The 17,191-nt window shown below is 32.2% G+C and overlaps 1 long non-coding RNA gene and 1 other non-coding gene across 7 annotated transcripts; both read right to left on the reverse strand.

Annotated features, from left to right (window-relative positions):
• Positions 1-334: 334 nt before the first annotated feature.
• LOC136071593 (uncharacterized) lies at positions 335-11,830 on the reverse strand. 6 transcript variants are annotated; one of them, XR_010632902.1, is made up of 7 exons: positions 11,318-11,830; positions 7,200-7,320; positions 6,786-7,061; positions 6,452-6,705; positions 5,554-6,212; positions 5,268-5,413; positions 335-663 (listed from the first exon to the last, which is right to left on the reverse strand). It is a non-coding gene; the product is annotated as an uncharacterized LOC136071593 (long non-coding RNA). The 6 variants fall into 6 exon arrangements; XR_010632903.1 differs by having other exon boundaries at positions 5,554-5,825; positions 6,067-6,212; positions 6,452-7,061; XR_010632904.1 differs by lacking the exon at positions 6,452-6,705 and having other exon boundaries at positions 6,853-7,061.
• A 1,204-nt stretch (positions 11,831-13,034) lies between these two features.
• Positions 13,035-16,710, reverse strand: LOC112004187 (uncharacterized). Its single transcript, XR_010632892.1, has 3 exons — positions 16,401-16,710; positions 15,024-15,210; positions 13,035-13,453 (listed from the first exon to the last, which is right to left on the reverse strand). It is a non-coding gene; the product is annotated as an uncharacterized LOC112004187 (transcript).
• Positions 16,711-17,191: the final 481 nt, after the last annotated feature.

Consider the following 17,191-nt stretch of genomic DNA (forward strand, 5'->3'; position numbering starts at 1 on the left):
CCATATGCTTTTAATACATACTGCCCTTCATTTTGGTTCAAGAACATATGCTGGTAGAAGCAAACAGATGACTGAGGAAGAAAGCTGAGGTGCTACTTTCTATGTAAATATTTGGGCAAATGAATGCTTAAAATCAGTATCCTTTTATATAATTTTCACAGGTTTCTCATTATTCTATATGAGAATATAGGGGAATGTGAAAGACAATATAGATTTAAAACCTAATAAATTTTAATTGTTTACAATTATATGTCCAATTTGGTTGATCAATACCCTAAAGAATATAAAATAGGAAAAGGTAAAAGCTTCAATTCTTATTCCTCAAACTTCCTCATCAGCCAAGCAAAGGATTTTTTTCTTCTGTAGTCAAGTCATAAAATCTATTACAATTGAAGGTACACAAAAAAACATATTTTAACCTTATGAAGTTACAATCAAACGATAAAACAACACAAAATTATGTCTAAAAAATTGAAGAATTTGAATTATATGAGCAAAAAAAAATTACCTAGCTTCAATGATCTTGACATTGGTTTTCATCCGCTATTCCACTCAGCAATAGACATAGCCCTTTTCTCAAGTTGCTAAACAAGCTTTTTTTTTTTTTTTTTTTTTTGAGAAGTTACTATAGAAGCATTTAAAGACAAAATTGGGGCTTCTAATCTGTAAAAAAAGTTTGTTTGCATGTCAAACATTTGAATGAGTGATTTTTTCTGGTTTTTTGTTAGACACCCAAAAACATATAAAACCAAAAATAAACCTTTAGTATAAAAACAATAAGAATTGGAGAGACAAACAACACTGCACAAATGAAGCCAAAGAGGCAAAGACACACTTAAACAACAATAATATAATATTTATATAATTCTAGAGCTCCATCTATGCTTCTCACAATTTGGCATACCATCAGATTAAATACATTAAAATTAAAGCAAAAATAGGCATGAGTGAAGCACTTACAATATCCAAAGAGAGAAGAAATTAACAAAGCTTGAGAGTGAAAGATAAGTTTTTGTAGCGTGGAGAGAATGTCTGTGGTGGATTTGAGGGCTTTTCATCTTTTGCACTCATTCCTTAAGGTTGAGACAAAACCACATGCATGACATGACCAAATGTATGGGAAAGAGAAGAGACAGAAGTAAGAGAATAGCTAGAGGTGAAAAGAGACACGGGTTTGTGTTACTGTGTAATTGCACCAGGTATGCTAAAAGGCATGAAGGGAAAACATAAGTCTTAAGAGAGTTTTTTGTTTTTTGTTTTGGCTGAATGCACTTATTGATAGAGTTTAATGTGGAAGATAGAGAGACTATGCCAAAGGAAGGTGTCACTTGGCAGAACCTCATGTTTTCCGTATTAGGTCTCTGCTTTTATATATACTAGTCGCTAACCCGTGCGATGCAGGGAAAATTACTAAAAATGAAATCTAATGAATGCAAGCAAATAGTTGTGCAAAATACCATTTAAATTAAAAGACATATATTAGTAAATGTCATTATCCTTAGCTGTTTGTGTTGTATCTAGAGTTTCATATCTAAGTTACTACAATACTACTTGCAACCACTAAAGCTCACAACATAAGTATATCATATAAGGCCAAAACTTATATACTCTTCAAGCTCTCCTTAACTTTACAGAGTCCCTAACAAAATTTCTTTTGTATTAAATTTGATTTCAGAGGACTTATTCAAAATTATTTAAATTAAACCTCATAAATTAGAAGGAAAAAAAAAAGCATTACAACATTGTAGCTAATTAATATACAAATAAACTACCAATTTAACATGATAAATTACTATTAGTAATTTAGAAAGCAAAAATTAACAAAATTAAAGTTGTTACCCACTTAACCTAAAACTTTTCGTATTCTAAAGTTGTCAAACAACTATTGATATAAAATATTTTGTAATTACTTCAATACCGCAAGTTGTTCATGCTGTAAAAATTTGAGAGAATAACATAGCAAACATCTTAAACTCTTTATTGCTTGGATCCTACAAAACAATATATATATATATATATATAGCGAGGAGAAAAAAAATGTCTTTAAAGAGACAACCAATTACGATAGTGTTGGAGGCAAAGTAAAAGATTAAAAAAAAAAAAAAAAAAAAAAAAAAAAAACTAAAGAAGCAAGCGGTTTGGCTAGCATACCAGCTAGTTAATTTATATCAAAAGGCATAAAAATCTTACAATCAAATAGAATTCAAAAGTAAATAAATACATGTGGTACAATCAGATAAATAAGGTTTGTCAAGATGATCAAGTTTGGCAATGAAGAAGACGCAACAGCTACTGATGAGGTAATCTCTATCTTAAACTTGTGATAATGATGAAGATGCAACAACTACTAATTATATAGATCTAGCTTAATCTTATTTTGATTCAACTACAACAAAAATGACAATAATTACCACAAAAAGATTATATAAAAAAACAATCTTTTATGATATAGCCAAGAGTATAATCAAAGCTAATAGAAGGAATTTAAATTATTTCAATGATGAAGGAGGGATTCACTTAAATGAGGAGACCAAGAAAAAAGGAGAAGTATCATGTTCTGAGTGTAGTATTGAATTTAAACTCTATAATTCAACTTGCTAAGGTATTTTAGTAGTTAGCAAATTGAATTTCTTTAGGCACGGATTACATTATTTAATTGAATTTCTGCAAGCATGATAGTATTAAAACTCTATCATTCAATTTTCTTACTACTAAAACTTTATCACACGGATTACACAATATAAACCAATAATGTTACTGTCTCAAACATTAAAAAAAAAAAAAAAAAACCAAATCAATTTTAAACATAGAAATAAACAATCATCTATCAATACAAATCCCAACCTAAATACATATAAACTCATATATGATCCACAACACAAAAAGGTAGTAACAAAATTAAAAAAGAAAAAAAAATCAATAAAAAGAAAAAACACTATTAATCTAATTCTTACATTGAACTATTATATAGGCAACTACAAGAATAGAGGTCAAGAGCAACTGAGATTTAGAGATACCTAAACTGAATCATCTAGCTTTTCATATTAATATAGTGTAAGGAGAGGAAGAGATAAAGGAGTTAGAAACCAAAGTCTAGTATTAGGAAGCTAAAGGGTCCGTTTGAGATTGTAACCATTGAATACAAAAGGTTGCTATTTAAAATTGTAACCGTGGAATACAAAAGGTTGCCATCTAAAATTGTAACTGTGAACACAAAGGATTGTCATCTAGAATTGTAACCGTGGAAGACAAAGGGTTGGGAATTATTTTCTTTTTATTAATATTTTTAAATTTAAGAAAATTATTTTAAATTATAGGACAAATTCAAGAAAAAGAATTGTAATGACATGGCAGCTGATGTGGCTCAACTTGAGCGTACAACATTAAATGCTACGCTTCAACTTTTAATAATAAATAGATATAGATATATATATATATATATATTGATTGATTGTAAACATATACTAATTTAAGAGCAATAGTAGACATATAGTGTATTTTGGTAAAATTTGAGATGAATTTAGGGATTAGGCAGCATATATATATATATATATATATATTTTTATCTAAATAATCAAATAAAATTAGATTTTTATTTTAAAAAAGAAAAACATTTACCATGGTTCTTTTGTAAAAGACTAACATATTAGGTAATTCTAAACAATCCAACTAATTACTTTTTAGTTTTTCCTAAGTCCTTCATGCACCCACGTGAAAAGCACCCACATCCTGACATCCCCACCTATCATTTTGTTTACTTAAATTTGTAACCTTTGTCTTTTTTTATTTCTAGTTTCTTCCAGCCGTTCTTTCTACCATCTTTACCGTGGGTCTATCTACTTCCCTTCTTCTTCATCTTCCTTTACAAGTAAAATCGTCTGCTTCATCTTGCCCCTGTTTTTTATCACCTTCTCTGTTCAATATTGAAAGGGGCAAAATAATTTTGAGACGAGACTATCATCATCAATGCAACCATTTTTTTTTTTTTACTAGAATTTCGGCCTGATTCAAAGCCCGTTTTGGCCGATACCATCCGAATCGGTGCAAATCCGGAACCAGGGAAAAGAAAAAGGGACTCGCCATCAAGGTAGTTAAAGCGTTAGGCGACTTGAGGCCCAAGCCTGGTATCACCAAGGCGACGAGGCGCCGAAAAGGTGCTAGCCTGAGTGAAGCAAGGCGCTAAATAATAAATAAGTTTTTTCACATATATAGAGCTTAAATCATATATATAATGTACTGGAAATTCTAATCAAGCCTCTCTTACTTTGTTCCTAATGCATGGGATTTAGTCTATAAAACAGTTTTGTTTGAATCCAAGAACCCAAAATGAAGAAGCAGAGAAAAGTAGGAATAAAAAAAAAGAGGAGAGTTGCTATTAGAGAGTAGGGGGAAAACTGACAGAGGAAGCTACGGGGAAGAAAAAACAAAGAGAGCTGCTCTGAGTAAGAAAGAGTAGAAAAAAAAAAGACAAAAAAAAAAAGAAAAGAGGAAAAGAGGCGGCCCTAGAGCCGCACCCGTGCTTCCTAGGTTCCAACGAGGGATAGTCCGAATGCAATTCATTTTAAAGCTAGCAAGCTGTATGCTGTATCTAGGCGTTTACGCATCGTACTGGCTTAGGCTCGCTGATGTTGACTACACGCTCGCCATGGACTCGCGGTCAGCAGCGTCGAGCACCACACATCGCGTCCGTGCATGTCAGGAGCGGCGGCCCTAGAGCCGCACCCGTGCTTCCTAGGTTCCAACGAGGGATAGTCCGAATGCAATTCATTTTTAAAGCTAGCTGTTTACAGGTGCTTATGTTTTGTGATAAGTAGTTTCTTTTACTTGTAATAAAAAGTTAGGTAGTTGATAAGATTGTTAGTAACAAGTGCAATAGCCTATCAATCAGTAGGTTCTTGTAACTAACTCAACAGCATGCTTATGTAACTATAAATAAGCAGAGCTCCTCTATTGTAACTAGTTGAATTTGAATTCAAGAAATTCTACTTATGAGATATTATTCCAAGAGTATGTCTCTTGAAAAGTTAATTCATTCTTTCTTTTCTCTAAGCAACTTAGTTTTCTAAAGTAGCATTTTTTTCACCATTTTCTCGATCAAAGAAGATTGCAAAGGATATGACTAATGAAGAGCTAATCCATCCACCTCCTGGCTATCCTTCTTTCTCAGTGCAACTAAAACACAAGGAGTGTCAAATTGCAACAGTAAAAATTTAATTACTGAAAATGAAAGCATTGCATCACCGCTAAAACTCTAGCTGCTATCTCACCTGCAAAGAACCAAATCTTGAAGAAATGATTGAAACCTTCTACAATCTTGGGCGCATATTCATCCAGTAGGTTTGTTGTGTCAGTCTTCAAAAACTGTACAGATGTGACTAATCTTGAGCACAGCCCAAAAAGGTAATAAACACCACTGCCAGCCCACCGGTAAAAGATATTGAATTCATCAATTCAGACAAGAGGAATTTCATTAAATCTATCCATAATAAAATCAAATTACATCATTTTCTTCATAAAAAATACTCAAAAGTTCTAGGAGATAAATGATCTTACCAGGAATGAAGAGATTCCAAAGTGAAGTCAACTACAAAGGGCCTGTTTGGTTCAGTATAGGTTTGTATTCATTTTCAATTTTCATTTTTTGTACTCATTTTCTCTTCCCAAACCTTGTACGTATTTTTTCTTTTCAACTCATTTTCTATTTGACACCAATTTCGGTCTAGTGTTTGTTTAGCTCAAATTCTACTAATTACTGACAAAATCAATGCTCACCCTATCTCCCGCTAGAAACCTTTCATCTCCTTCATCAAATCCAGCCGCATCTCCTTCATCAATCACAGTTATTTTGATGAGTAAGTTTTGGACCAAGGGGAGAGGGAATGGAAGATTAAAACTAGTGATCAGGTGTGGTCCCTATGATACCTTCAGGGTTTTATTTAATAATCATTATTATAGGTAACAGAAAAATCTTTCTTGCAAGATGTAAGGATCATGAGCATATTAAAAACAGAAGAAAAGGTCACAAGAGAATCTGTACAAGTTAAAAACAGAGAACCCTATACAAACCTGTATGGAGATATTCAAATTAATCCTTTAAGGCATGCTTCAAGAGACCCAACAATACACATAAATGTGCTTGTATCTAAATTTAAAATAAAAGCCGAATGACAGTTGAAAAGGATCTCCAAGAAAGCAAAGTAGGCTTGAGCCAACTGGAAAAAAGCAAAGAGAATGGACAAGAAAATATTAGATTTGTTTTAAACATGAATGATAATAACGTTGTAAAATGGCTACTGAATATACTGTACATGATGTGAACTTTGACCAAGTGCATGCAAAATTTTCTGTCAAGAGTTTTAACCTAAAATAATCCTTATAATTGGGCAATTAAAATATACTTTCAGTCATTCAGCTGAGGATGAAGATAACATAAAATAGAAAGCACACATACTAAAGCATCATTACTAAATGCTCTGTAGTCAAGACTCATAAATGCACCGTGCATTTAGTAAGATGAGATCAGGCATGTTTCTCTGAGTAGCCCTTAAGGACGTGTTGCTCTTAGGGTCACTCTCACAAAATTTCTTTTTTGATAACTGATAAGTCACTCAGCAAATTTCAGGCACTATACAGCCTCCATTTGTCAGGCCATATATCAAATGATCATAATCGGCTCAATTTTAAGCTAAAAGCAACCCCCTTCACCTATAAATAGCGGCACGACAAGTTAAATTAGGATCTTTTCTTCAATCATTCAGTATTTGAAGGGGTCTAAGAGAATGTACCATATCTTGAATCATACTCTGAAGGAGAACAAGTCCATGGAATCATTAATGCATCTCTTTTGAGTACCTTATGACTGACACTAATAAAGTCTTTCAGAACTGCTTCACGTTCTCATTGAGCTACTTCATTCTCTGCATCATTACTCCTTATCATGCCCCTTCCCAAAACCCATGTTCTTCCCCATGACAATCGTTAGCACTAAGAATTCTGTTGGGCATCTTTTCTTTCCTTCCTGACATATGGAATCTTTCTAAGGAAGAACCCTTTGGAGTTGCCTACCAACATGGAAAGAGAGACAAGGAAACAGAACCAGTGTAAGGGAGGTGCATATAAATTCTGTAAAAGTAGAACAATCAAGAAGATCCAACAAACTAGAGAAGTAATGACCACCCATACTAGCCATCCAATCTTACAAAGTGCGCTCAAAAATCAACTTCACTACCACCATAGGTTGTTCAATGCCTTTGAATGTCCAGCAATTCCTTTCCTTCCAAATGAACTATGTGGCAGAGAGATGGAAAAGTAGGAAATGCACTTTCGCCAAAAAAAAAAAAAAAACAACTTGTCATGTGTCAGCAAAATTAAAAAGATTCAAAAATTGGGCAGGAGATACAATATATGAATTCTGTAGCTTTTCTTAGCTTATTAACCAGTTTGACTAAAAGTGCTCTAATATATGATCAGCTTTGTAGATAGGTAGGAGATACAACGACTAGGAATGACAAATATTAAATATTTTTTATTTGCTTGCTTTTCTATTTACAATCTAGTCAAGCAAAGAAGTCACACATACTCATTTACTACTCCTCTTCCTAAAGGGGGGGATGGGAAAGAAGACATGGATAATGATGGCTACCTGCCTTGGAATTACAGACCCATTTACGACAAGATCTAACCCAATTGTAGACAGCGTTATAAATAATATTACATGATCTATGGTGTTTTACTGTGTAGTAATTGTATATTTCATTATGTTTTTCAGACATCTTATTGCTGCTTTTTTATATTTAGTTGGCATCTAGTAAATTTCTTTTTGGCATATGACCAATACTATTACATATCTATAAAGAGAGTAAAACTTGTGATTTAGGGGGTCAAAGCATCTCTATGTTCCAAGTTTGATTTTTAAACTGATGCAACATAATATAGAGAAAAACAAAACAGTAATTGATTGGTCCATATACGAGAGATCCACCTTTTCATGTAATTGAAACAATACTGGTAATTTAACATTGAAAAAACGAAGTCAAAACAAATACAATCCAGTTTATGAATTCCACTTAGCAGGATTTCATTGATGTAAGTCATTAAATTGGACAAAAACTTCAATTGTGTAGCGTCATTTATAAAAAAACAATCGCCTTGTAGAGGCTAGCTGAAACAAGCACTCCAAAGCTTGGAATTAAACATTAGGGAGGCGCTAAGAGTTAGTAAGGAAAAATAATCAACTCACATGTTGAGCAGAAAAGTTACAATTCAACCTCAAATAAAGAATTTTCACCAAACGAATTGGTGAAACAAATGAAAAAAAGGGATCTGCTAACAGTTTAACATTTCACATATTGAAAACCAATATGAAAGATCGTAGTAACATATAATATAAAGGCTAAAAATTATAATAAAACAAAAATAACACTGAAATTTAAATGAGTAATGTTTCATCCCAAAACTAACAAAAGATTAAATCATAAAAAAATTATTTTGACTAAAAAATACACATAGTCAGATACGGTTCCAAAACAAAACAAAACAAATTAATCAATAATTTAAAAACAAATGTCAATTTGATCACTCCACACAAAACAAAACAAATTAATCAATAATTTAAAAACAAATGTCAATTTGATAACTCCACAAGAATTGCGAAGACGAACCAACTGTAGGTTACACTACACAAAATAATAAAGATTTGCTTATATGAACAGATCTATTTACAAAGCATTTAGAGGATATGTTATGATAAAAACATAAGAGTAAATTCAAACACGATAACATAGTTGGAGAGCAGGAGGGAAACTATGCTTTTATAACTTGACACCAAAAAACCAGCCCAAAAAATTGCAATTGTTATGTTGACAAAACTTGTATGGAATTCCTATGACAGTCTTATTTAATAAAGGGATAAAATTATAAAATAACAAGGACACAAACTCTTCATTATATGATATGGCGGATAGTGAATAAACACGTTAGTGAGTACAGCAAAAAGAGGACAGTTAGACAGAAGTTTAGCAACATGAGAAGAGCATGAATAGCAGCATATGCAATTAGAAATGAGAGGTGTTAACCTGTGGCATTCAGATCTGGACGGTTTTACTGTAGCATTCTTTCAAGCTTGTTGGAGCATAGTGAAAAATGACATTATCGAAGTCTCAGAGAGCAATGTGTGTGTGATGCAGTTCATTTTTAAAGCTTGCTGTTACTAGCTTATATTGTATAATAAGTAGTTTCTTTCTACTTTTAATAGCCTTTATCACTTGTAACAGAAAGTTAGTTTGCTGATAGGTTGTTAGCAATAAGTGCAATAATCTTTTAGTTACAGAAGTTAGTTAGGATTTGGCCAATCACATGGCAGCCATATGGTGGGTCCTTGTAATTATGAGAGAACATACATGTCCAGATTGGATAGGTTTCTAAATTCCACTAATTGGGAAGAGCACTTTTCTAGGATCACTCAAAGTCAATTGCTTCAAACCATCTTGGATCATTTTCCTATTCTGTTTGATCTAGGTAGTATGTAGTATTAATGGAGGTAAGACTCATTTCAAATTTGAAAATATGTGGTTAAGAACAAAGAGGTTTGTATATAGGGAGAGGAAATGGTGGAGAGTAATACCTTTAAAGGCACACCAAGTTTCATTTGGTAGAACCCTGATAATTTCATTTTAATCCATATTTTACGGGTCAAATGTAAGAATTAAAAGTTCGTGAATAAATTATGATAGGAAGAAACTACAAAGGGTAAATTGTTATTTTCCATAAAATACAAAGTCTTTGACATATCACCCCACACATGAATGATGAATCATCTATGAACACTTTATTCAGGCATACCACTATGTAATAGTAAATAGGATTTAAAATATCTAAAAGATAAGTCCCAATGAATTAAAAACAAAAATTTAAATACATATCAAAAAATTTATAACGATGAAAGTAAATTTAGATACTGCAACAGGATATAGCATAAAGAACTTCTCTCTAGAAAGCTTTAAAACAATTAATAAAAAATAGGTTTTTTACAAAGGGGATATATAAAATACAAACCTCTTTCAAAAAATGGCTTTGAGTGATTGCATAATAATCAAAATATATTTGAAGTGTCGAGGGATCCTAAATAACTATCCACTAGAAATTGGAATCTGTACACCACAAGGCACCAATAGCATTAACTAAAAAGTACCAAAATAGAAAAACCATAAAAGGCTAATGAGTTATACCAAGATTGTTTGCCGCAAAAAGAGTCAAATGTACCTATACCATACCAATCTCATCTGAACTTTCATCAAAATGTCTCCATAAAATCAAATGATAAAACATTCAAGGATAGTGAAGTTAGAGATATCTGGAGGGATGGGGAATCAACCAAAAAAAAAAAAATTGGTACTACAATAAAAAATAAAAAAATAACTTTGTAAAGAAAAAAAATGCAAAGATACTATTCTAAAATAAAAATCAGAGAAGTACCATCATTTTTAAGTTGGTGCAGTGAAGTTAGAGATATCTAGAAAAAGTGACTGATCATTAGCTATCTGCTAGGTTGATAATAAGAGTATAACCTTCAATGCAATATAATGATAGAAAAAGATACATATAGCCAACCAAGATTTAGTTGGGATTAAGACTTAGTCAAAATGAGTTGAACTGAAATTACAATAAAATGACATCTGTCAAGTGGTATAAACAAAATCTCAAAACTACAAGCAAGAAAGCAACCAAAATTCATATTCAATATTATTTTCAGTAATATTACGAACAACCTTGTCAAAGTAAATCCCAGCTATCACCTTAACACGTACATTTTACAAACTGGCTACAACAGAAAATAGAGGACATTAAGTGCCCAATTCTAGAAGAAATATTATAACATAACAGAAGATAGGTTCCGATGCTTTAATATAATTTTATTACTTATCATAAAAGGGCTATAGGATAGGCAATTGTCCAACACTTCAATTTGGGTTCGAATATGCCTTTTAGCCTAAGTCGGCCCTAGTAGTTTAGACCAAAAGACAATATTATTACCAATAATCAAGATAATTGGTATCAACCCAGCAGACAAACAAACCAATGCATACAATTATTTATGATAATGATAATGATGATGATGATGATGATGATGACGACAAAATACCACTATAATAATGTAACCAAAATGTTATTATATAAAAATTCCTATACTAACAACCTAACACAAGAAGAAAAGAAATATGCCACAGGAGAATTTCATGGTATATATTTCCTAGAAGCAATCATTAAAATAAGAAGGGGAAAAAGAAAAGCAAAAAAAAACAAAGAAAAAAGTCAACACCTGGCATAAAAAGTTCTTCGCCTCTTTAATCACCTCTTTGAATCTATCATCATCAAGCCACCCAAACTTCGTAACACGACAAAGTTTTTGAATTAGGGATCCGACCACAAAAGGCTCCAACTCAGATCCCTCTACAGGATAGAAGCCAGCCCTAGAAATTTCCTCCACAAGATATACAAATGCATAAATATCCACAAGAAACAAGAATATAACAAATACCAAGACAAAGCTGCACAAAAAAAACAAATGAATCTTAAACCAACTATAGATGTTTAACCAATTAATCGAGATTGCCCACATGTATTCTTCTTCACTATTCTATCTATGAGATAAGACTATCACATTCACAACAACAATCGACAACACAGTCAATAAATCAAACCACGAAGTTTATTGATTAACGGAACCACACAATTGAATTCAATCGAATACCTAGGTACTATCCTCACAAATGTGTATTGTGCCCTAAGTGAGAATCACATAACATGTAAAAGAATGTGCAATTCTAGCCTATAGAAATCATATAGTATCAGCATTACACAATTGATGAAACAGAATTAGCAAATACATTAAGTGCGATAAAAAAATTTGTGAAAATTACACCAAATACAATCAAAGAACCAAGATAGAATTAGCAGTTTGCGATTCGAATTCACTAATCGGCACAACGCTTTCTTACTTGTAAAACGCATAGGCTCTGTATTCAAAATTAAAAAGTAAGCATCCTAAGAGAAAGAGAGAGAGAGAGAGAGAGAGAGAGTATAAATAAATAATGAAGAAAATAGCAAGCTTAAACCCTCACTATTTATTTTCATCATGTCGATAAAATATAAATAAATATATAAAAATTTTATATAATTAAATATATTTTTTGAATGAAATTTATTAAAATATTAAAAGTTTAGTAAAAAGGAAAAACTTATCCCAAAAAAAAAATATTCCTAACTTCTTGTCCTTACGACGCGTATTCAGTCTTTAATGGATTTTTTAATGTGCAAACAAAAAAATAAATTAACATTTTTTCTAACTATTTTTTTGTAATATTTTTTAAAAAATATATATCTAAAAAAAATAAATAAAAAAACACTCAAAAATAACATTTGAATTATACAAAAATCTATTCGTCATATAATTTTACAAAGTAAGAAAATAAAATAAATGTTATTTTGAGTGCATGCTATTTGTTAGTGATTGGAAACTCACATCGTAGATAACATCTAGTTTGGTCAAATTTTGGAGCAAGATAGGTAAATCAAAATAAAAATTTACTCATGTCTTATACAAATTCTAATATTAGTATCCAATGCAAAGGTCAATGAGTCTTGTTTTTCAATTTTGTTTAAGAATTCTACAGAACCTATTTTCTCAAATTATTTTAATACCAAAAAATTGATGTTAGTTGTTTAACGTTGTTATGCCCTATGCTCAATTTTTGGAGGTCAAAGCATTAAAAAGTTGGATGCTTTGGCACAAAGCAAAGACAACACGGCCATGCACAGGGATTCAAGGTTGATAAGAGTGCAACAATAGTAATGGTGTAAGCTGTAGGTGGGAATCCGTTGAGTCCACGTGCTGGTCCAAGTTATCATGCATATTGCAAAAGATAGAAGAACATAAAGTTATGAGGCTGTAGAAGTCATAAGCACAAATAGGATGGTGAACATCAGGAAAAGGAAAAAAAAATGGAGAACACATCAGTAAAAGACCCAACCAGAAGCCTACTATGTAGGTTAAGTTCCTCATTGACAACCAATGCAATGTGTTTTGAATTTGTTACTGTTTCCTCCAATTTTTCAAAATCTTCTTCTGGTTCTGCTTCGAATGATAGTATGTAACACAGACTACAAATGTATATACTCTAATCCAAGAAGCATAAAAAGTAACATGCATCCAAGTAAGAATCACATACCTTTTATAATTTGCCACTGAGAGCCAACAAGACCATGCTTGTCCAAGCCCATTGTTCTATTCTTTATGTCATCCTGCTTTAAATTACGCCCAAGCAAGCAATCTCTATTATTGAAGCTGGACATATTAAAAGTTTCAGCCATCCGGTTGACTTTGGAACTCAAATGTTTTAGCACGTCTTGTCGCAGATTCATCTCTTTTCCAGTTTTGTTCATCAGCAACGGCAAGCTTTAATGAGGTTGACAGGATAATAGTTAGGGCGCTAATGAGGTTGTCAAGATAATGGTTAAGTGGTTAAGTGAGTCTTTTCTATCAATTTCAAATTTTGGGAGAATCAGTAAATAATCAAGGTCAAGGTTAAAACAGTAAAAGAACAATTTGAATCAAATAGAAAAGAAGGTAACTATTGCCTTATAAAAATTACTTACCTACAATTACATGTTGGACTCATTTGGTAATCGTATAAATATAAATAAAAATAAAAATCCTAAACCATTAAATCTCCAGAAAATTTTCAACACGTTATCGGCAACAGAATTAACGTGCGGCTTTTTGGTAATAGTAAGCAGACTGTTGTTGGGGGGGTGGGGGGGGAGGAAAGGTCATTGCAGAAATAATGGAGGGAGTAATATAGTGATCACAGTAGTATGAGCAGTGGTGTGAATGGAGAAGGCAAGCAATAGGTGGTCAGAGTGGTTCAAAGTGTGACAGCCTTTTGCTACACTAATGTGGTTATCAGAGCAAAGATTCTAATAATGAGCAAGACAGTATAACTAGTAATATTTCCAGGACAGCATCTAACAGTTATTTTTTGCTCCCATGGTATTTTCCGAATTCCCCTCGCAGCAGAAAATAACAATTTATTTATGTTTAAATAGATGAAATCAACATCTGGAAATTTGGACAAGAGAAACTATTAAACATGCATCTCAAGGTAACAAACATACTTCAATCAATTAGTTGTGTACAAGTACCACCAGCTCCAGTTTGAAAATAGCATGCCCTCATATAGTGATAAATACCAATTATATCTATCACACAAAAATGGAATGAATGTAGTTCTTCGAGGAAACTAGGCCTCCTAGATTAGAATCGGAGAGAGAGAGAGAGAGAGAGAGAACAAGAAGAAAGAAGACAAACTGCTTAACATTTTCATTGATACCCTTTACATTCCTTTACAGCCGTTTATATACAATCACTCAGTGCAATCTGACATTCTGTTATTCCCTAACTAACTCAACTGCCCTTGGTGGTTAACAACAGGTAACTAACTGCTTACATGAGCTTCATCAGCACCTCCTCTGACAAACCCAACAAAAAGATGATAACTAAACCAACTAACTGATGATTGTAACTACTGCTAACTACTGCTATACTATTGCAACTCTTATCATATAGCGTCAATTTCTTCAATGACTAATAATGGCCAGTTTGGATTGAGAACATGCATCTCAAGCTAACAAACATACTTGAATCAACCTCTAGAAATCGCACCAATATCTGGCCAACTCTACTCCACTCACCCAAAATCCAAACTAGCCCAAACAGAACAGCCACTAGTGTATTAGTGTAAAACTATACATTAAACAGAATTCTTTTAAAACTAAGGAACCCTTACAACTTGCACCTCCATTTCACGTCTTATTCTTTATTTTATTTTTTTTATCCTTAAAGATTAGCAAATGTGTGTTTCCGCTAGAAACTTGGAAGTATATGAAACAACTTTTTTTGGGATGTGATTCAAGAGACAATGCAGCTTATTTTCCTATAATGATACAAATTCCACTAGAAAACTTACATTGGCTGCGTATTAGAAAGCGTTGACAGAAGTAACTCCAGAGACTCAAGTTTGATCCTTAATATTGTCATCTTTCTCCGAGCTGTTGAGAAATGCCGCTGTGTTTCTGGTCCAGATGGAGACACTGAACTACTTCCAGCAATCATACCTTTGATATCCTCAGCTAATTTTGATGATTCGTTGAATCCTTGCATCCATGAATCAGAAGCAGATGTTATTACAGTTGAACCAAAAATGCATTGTTAGGTAATTGTGAATTTAATCATTTAGCTCTACCCAAAAGCATAAATTGCTAGGTAATTATGAATTTAATCATTTAAAGATTATTCTAACAATCCTCCCACATGTGTTTAGGGGATTTTAAACTTCTTTTATTTTCTAAATGAGGTAGAGTGGAGAGTTACCATGAGAAATTACCACTTGTCCTAACAACATAAGCTACTAGGAAATGAAATGTTTAGATTAATTATTTAACCATTATTCTAACAGCATGAATGTGGTCATCAAAAAAAATTCTATAAAGAAACAGAAATTATTAGCACCTTTGGTAGGAGGGAAACTATAAATAAATTTTTATTAAAATAAAGAACTGCTGCAATAATTGTAGCGAGGCCAATCATATTTTATAATATTCAAAGACCTAATATTGGCTGCTGTTTCAGTCATACAAATGTGTTTCATAATGCATTCTCTTTTCGAAGTCATGACACACAGAACAGATTCCTACGTGTCATTCTAGCAATACTTAAATGATCAGTGATTAAAACGGAAGTGAAGAAAATCACCAAAGCCACAGGAACTGGCCACAAACTAGCAAGATTTTCTTTTTCTATTCTTTGCTACTCATCTTTGAAGAGGGAGTAAAAAGACACATGGTGAAGACATTGCTGAGTCAGTTACTTTAATCTCAGGATATCCCACAAAATTAATTTGGATGGGGATGTTTCCGCTGGAACTCTTATGGATATCCTCACCTATGTCATATACAACTTTATAACAAGATAAATGTGAAATGTGTGATGTAATACAAACAAGATCAACTTTTGTTGCAAACATTAAAACTCAGAAATGGTTTTCAATAATAATCCAGAGGTTAACAAATTGGCTCAATGACAGTCGTAATAAAGTATTTAAAACTGATACAACATAATATAGAGAAAAACAAAACAGTAATTAATTGGTCCAGATACAAGAGATCTTCACCGTATCATGTAATTGAATCGATACTGGTTATTTCACTTAAAAAATTCAATTATCTTAAGTTTTCAAGTTGCAAAGTTGATTTTGGGAAAAAAAAGGCTAAAAAAATTTACAGCATAGTTGCATTCACAAATAAAGTTAAAAAAATGAAGTCAACACAAATATAATCCAGTTTACCAACTCCACTTTGCAGGATTTCTTTGGTGTCTGTGATTAAATGTGACAAAAGCTTCAATCGTGTAAAGTCATTCATAAAAAATGATTGCCTTATAGTAGAACCTGGAATTAAACATTATGGAAGCGCAAAGAGTTAGTAAGAAAAAAAATAATCAACTCACATTTTGAGCAGAAAAGTTAATACTTTGCAGGATTCCCTTGGTGACTATAATTCAACCTCAAATAAAGAATTTCTCCAAACAAATTGGTGAAACAAATGAAAAAAGGGATCTGCTAATAGTTTAACATTTCACACGTTGAAAACCGATATGAAAGATCGTAGTAACATATAATATAAAGACTAGAACTTATAATACCACAAAAAAATAACGCTAACAATTAAATAAGTTAAGTTTGATCCCAAAACTAACAAAAGATTAAATCATAATTAAATTATTTTGACTAAAATATATAAATAGTCAGCTATGGTCCCAAAACAAAATAAAACAAATTAATCATTAAATTAAAAACAAATGTCAATTTGATCACTACACAAGAATTACAAGGACAAAAACCAACTTTTGGTTACACTAGACAAAATAATAAAGATGTGCCTATATGAACAGATCTATTTATAAAGCTTTTAGAGGATATCTTATGATAAAAAGATAAGAGCAAATTAAAACACAATAACATAGATGGAGGAGAGCAGGAGGGAAACTATTCTTTTGAAACTTGACTCCAAAAAACCAGCCCAAAAATTGCGATCATTATGCTGATAAAATTTGTATGGAATTCCTATGGAAAGTCTT

Source organism: Quercus suber, unplaced genomic scaffold, assembly GCF_002906115.3.
Source record: "Quercus suber isolate HL8 unplaced genomic scaffold, Cork oak 2.0 scaffold_328, whole genome shotgun sequence".
Taxonomy (NCBI): Eukaryota; Viridiplantae; Streptophyta; class Magnoliopsida; order Fagales; family Fagaceae; genus Quercus; species Quercus suber.